Consider the following 5,463-nt stretch of genomic DNA (forward strand, 5'->3'; position numbering starts at 1 on the left):
TCAAGTCAATAATACAGAGAATTGAAGATTCAGAACATTCAGCAGAGGAATCAAATAGAAAAAGCTGGGCGTTCAAAACGCCCAGTGAAGAATGAAAACTGGCGTTTAAACGCCAGCCAGGGTACCTGGCTGGGCGTTTAACGCCCAAAAAGGTAGCATTTTGGGCGTTAAACGCCAGAATGGATGCCATTCTGGGCGTTTAATGCCAGGATGACACTAGAGGGAAGATTTTGTTTTTAATTCAAATCTTTTTCAAATTTTCATAATTTTTCAAAATCAAATCTTTTTCAAATCATATCTTTTCAATCATATCCTTTCAAAATCAATTTCTTTCCATTTTTTATTACTTTCGAAAATCCTTGCTATAATTAATGATTTACTTCAAAATTTTCAAGTTATTACTTTCCCATTAAGAAAGGATCAAATTTTAAATTTTAAGAATCATATCTTTTAATTTCTTGCTAGTCAAGTAATCAACTTTAATTTTAAAACTTTCTTTTTTTTAAAATTGATTTTCAATCATATCTTCTCAATCATATCTTTTCAATCACATCTTTTTCAAAATTAATTCTCAATCATATCTTTTTGACTTCTAATTTCAAAATCTTTTTCAAAAATCACTTAATTTCTTTCCTAATCTTAATTTTCGAAAATCTCAATCAAATTTTCAAATTTCTTTCAAAATATTTTCAATTTATTTTCAAAAATTCTTCGCCTCTTCTCACATCCTTCTATTTAAGGGACTAACATTCCTCCTCAAGGTGCAATTCGAACTCTATCCCTCTTAATAAGTTCGAATTCTCTTCTATCTACCTCCTCCTTCTATTCTTCTTTTCCTCTGACACCTCAAGGAATCTCTATACTGTGACATAGAGGATTCCCTACTTTCTTGTTCTCTTCTCTTTCATATGAGCAGGAACAAAGATAAAGGCGTACTTGTTCAAGCTGATCCTGAACCTGAAAGGACCTTGAAGAGAAAGCTAAGAGAAGCTAAAGCACAATTCTCTCTAGAGGGCCTAACAGAGCTTTTCAAGGAAGAAAAAACCATGGCAGCCGAAAACAACAATGCCAACAATACAAGGAAGGTGCTTGGTGACTTTACTACACCTACTCCCGACTTCTATGGGTGAAGCATCTCAATCCCTACCATTGGAGCAAACAACTTTGAGCTTAAGCCTCAATTAGTTTCTCTGATGCAACAGAATTGCAAGTTTCATGGACTTCCATTGGAAGATCCTCATCAGTTCTTAGCTGAATTCTTGCAAATCTGTGACACTGTCAAGACCAATGGGGTTGACCCTGAAGTCTACAGACTTATGCTCTTCCCTTTTGCTGTAAGAGACAGAGCTAGGACATGGTTGGATTCACAACCCAAAGAAAGCCTGAACTCTTAGGAAAAGCTAGTCAATGCCTTCTTGGGAAAGTTCTTTCCACCTCAAAAATTGAGCAAGATTAGAGTGGAAGTCCAAACCTTCAGACAAAAGGAAAGTGAATCCCTCTATGAAGCTTGGGAAAGATACAAACAATTGATCAGAAGGTGTCCTTCTGACATGCTTTCAGAATGGAGTATCATAGGTATATTCTACGATGGTCTGTCTGAACTATCCAAGATGTCATTGGATAGCTCTGCTGGAGGATCTCTTCATCTGAAGAATACGCCTGCAGAAGCTCAGGAACTCATTGAAATGGTTGCAAATAACCAATTCATGTACACTTCTGAAAGGAATCCTGTGAATAATGGGACAACTCAGAAGAAGGGAGTTCTTGAGATTGATACTCTGAATGCCATATTGGCTCAGAATAAAATATTGACCCAACAAGTCAATATGATTTCTCAGAGTCAATCTGGAATGCAAGCAGCAACAGGCAGTACTAAGGAAGCTTCCTCTGAAGAAGAAGCTTATGATCCTGAGAACCCAGCAATGGAAGAGGTGAATTACATGGGAGAACCCTATGGAAACACCTATAATCCTTCATGGAGAAATCATCCAAATCTCTCATGGAAAGATCAACAGAGACCTCAACAAGGTTTCAACAACAATAATGGTAGAAGAAACAGGTTTAGCAATAGCAAGCCTTTTCCATCATCTTCTCAGCAACAGACAGAGAATTCTAAGCAAAGTCACTCTGACTTAGCAACCATTATCTCTGATCTAATCAAAACCACTCAAAGTTTCATGACTAAAACAAGGTCCTCCATTAGAAATTTGGAGGCACAAGTGGGTCAGCTGAGTAAGAAAATTACTGAACTCTCTCTTAGTACTCTCCCAAGCAATACAGAAGAGAATCCAAAGAGAGAGTGCAAGGCCATAAACACGTCTCACATGGCCGAACCTGGAGAGGAGGAAGAGGCAGTGATCTCCACTGAGGAAGACCTCAATGGACGTCCACTGACTTCCATGGAGTTCCCTGATGAGGAACCATGGGAATCTGAAGCTCACACAGAGACCATAGAGATTCCATTGAATTTACTTCTACCATTCATAAGCTCTGATGAGTATTCTTTCTCTGAAAAAGATGAAGATTTTACTGAAGAGCAAGTTGCTAAGTACCTTGGAGCAATCATGAAGCTAAATGCCAAGTTTTTTGGTAATAAGACTTGGGAGGATGAACCTCCATTGCTCATCAAAGAACTGGATGACTTGACTAGGCAGAGATTACCTCTGAAGAGACAAGATCCTGGAAAGTTCTCAATACCTTGTACGATAGGCACCATGACCTTTGAGAAGGCTCTGTGTGACCTGGGGTCAAGTATAAACCTTATGCCTCTCTCTGTAATGGAGAAGCTAGGGATCATTGAGGTACAAGCTACAAGAATCTCACTAGAGATGGCAGACAATTCAAAGAAACAGGCTTATAGACTTGTAGAGGATGTCTTGGTAAAGGTTGAAGACCATTACATCCCTGCTGATTTCATAATCCTAGAGACTGGGAAGTGTATGGATGAATCCATCATCCTTGGCAGACCCTTTCTAGCCACAGCAAAAGCTGTAATTGATGTTGACAGAAGAGAATTGATCATTCAAGTGAATGAAGACTCCCTTGTGTTTAAAGCTCAAGGATATCCCTTTGTAACCATGGAGATGAAGCATGAAGAGCTTCTCTCAATACAGAGTCAAACAGAGCCCCCATAGTCAAACTCTAAGTTTGGTGTTGGGAGGTTCCAACATTGCTCTGAACATCTGTGAGGCTCCATGAGAGCTCACTGTCAAGCTATTGACATTAAAGAAGCGCTTGTTGGGAGGCAACCCAATCTTTAATTATCTATGTTAAATTTCTATTTTATGTTTTCTGTAGGTTGATGATCATGTGAAGTCACAAAAACAATTGAAAAAGTAAAAATAGAAGGAAAAACAGTATTAAAAATAGAACACCCTGGAGGAGAAACTTACTGGCGTTTAAACGCCAGTAAGGGTAGCAGAATGGGCGTTAAACGCCCAGTCTGGCACCATTCTGGGCGTTTAATGCCAGAAATGGGCACCAGACTGGCGTTTAACGCCAGGAATGGGAAAGAATGGTGCACGAAATTGTGATCCCTGATAATGGCTCCAAAAAAACTTGGTGCTCTAATCTCAATTCATAATTTGTCACAACTTCGATACAACTAACCAGCAAGTGCACTGGGTCGTCCAAGTAATAAACCTTACGTGAGTAAGGGTCGATCCCACGGAGATTGTTGGTATGAAGCAAGCTATGGTCATCTTGCAAATCTCAGTCAGGCAGATAGTAATTGATTATGGAGTTTTTGAAAACAAATAATAAATAAACATAAAATAAAGATAGAAATAATTATGTAAATCATTGGTGAGAATTTCAGATAAGCGCATAGAGATGCTTTTGTTCCTCTGAACCTCTGCTTTCCTGCTGTCTTCATCCAATCAATCCTACTCCTTTTCATGGCAAGCTGTATGTAGGGCATCACCGTTGTCAATGGCTACTTCCCATCCTCTCTTGTAAAAATGGTCCAATGCGCTGTTATTGCATGGCTAATCATCTGGAGGTTCTCGATCATACTGGAATAGGATTTACTATCCTTTTGCGTTTGTCACTACGCCCAGCATTCGCGAGTTTGAAGTTCGTCACAGCCATCCCTTCCCAGATCCTACTCGGAATACCACAGACAAGATTTAGACTTTCCGAATCTCAGGAATGGCCATCCATGGGTTCTAACTTATACCACGAAGACACTTAATAACTCGGACTCGGTCCCCTGTATTTGATATCGAAGAGATATCCATTCAATCGAAGGTAGAACGGAAGTGGTTGTCAGGAACGCGTTCATAGGGAATGATGATGATTGTCACGTTCATCACATTCATGTTGAAGTGTGAATGAATATCTTAGAAGCAAAATAAGTTGAATTGAATATAAAACAGTAGTACTTTGCATTAAATCATGAGGAACAGCAGAGCTCCACACCTTAATCTATGGAGTGCAGAAACTCTACCGTTGAAAAATACATAAGTGAATATAGGGTAAGCCTGGCCGAGTGGCCAGCCTCCCATGAAGGTCTAGATATCTAAAAAATGATCAAAAGATAATCCAAAGATCTAAATACAATAGTAAAAAGTCCTATTTATACTAAACTAGTTACTAGGGTTTACAGAAGTAAGTGATTGATGCATATATCCACTTCCGGGGCCCACTTGGTGTGTGCTTGGACTGAGCTTGAAATTTACACGTGCAGAGGCTTCTTCTGGAGTTGAACGTCAGTTTGTAACGTGTTTCTGGCGTTTAACTCTGGTTCGTGATGTGTTTCTGGCGTTTAACTCCAGACTGCAGCATAGAACTGGCATTCAATGCCCTTTTGCGTCATCTAAACTCGACCAAAGTATGGACTATTATATATTTCTGGAAAGCCTTGGATGTCTACTTTCCAACGCAATTAGAAGCACGCCATTTTGAGTTCTGTAGCTCCAGAAAATCCACTTTGAGTGCAGGGAGGTCAGAATCCAACAGCATCAGCAGTCCTTCTTCAACCTCTGAATCTGATTTTTGCTCAAGTCCCTCAATTTCAGCCAGAAAATACCTGAAATCACAGAAAAACACACAAACTCATAGTAAAGTCCAGAAATGTGAATTTAACATAAAAACTAATAAAAACATCCCTAAAAGTAACTATATCCTACTAAAAACAATGCCAAAAAGCGTATAAATTATCCGCTCATCACAACACCAAACTTAAATTGTTGCTTGTGCCCAAGCAACTGAAAATCAAATAGGATAAAAAGAAGAGAATATACTATAAATTTCAAACTATCAATGAAACATAGCTCCAATCAGATGAGTGGGACTTGTAGCTTTTTGCCTCTTGAATAGTTTTGGCATCTCACTTTATCCATTGAAGTTCAGAATGATTGGCATCTATAGGAACTCAGAGTTCAGATAGTGTTATTGATTCTCCTAGTTCAGTATGTTGATTCTTGAACACAGCTACTTTATGAGTCTTGGCCGTGGCCCTAA

Source organism: Arachis ipaensis, chromosome B8 (assembly GCF_059453495.1).
Source record: "Arachis ipaensis isolate K30076 ecotype BB chromosome B8, ASM5945349v1, whole genome shotgun sequence".
In the NCBI taxonomy this organism is placed as follows: Eukaryota; Viridiplantae; Streptophyta; class Magnoliopsida; order Fabales; family Fabaceae; genus Arachis; species Arachis ipaensis.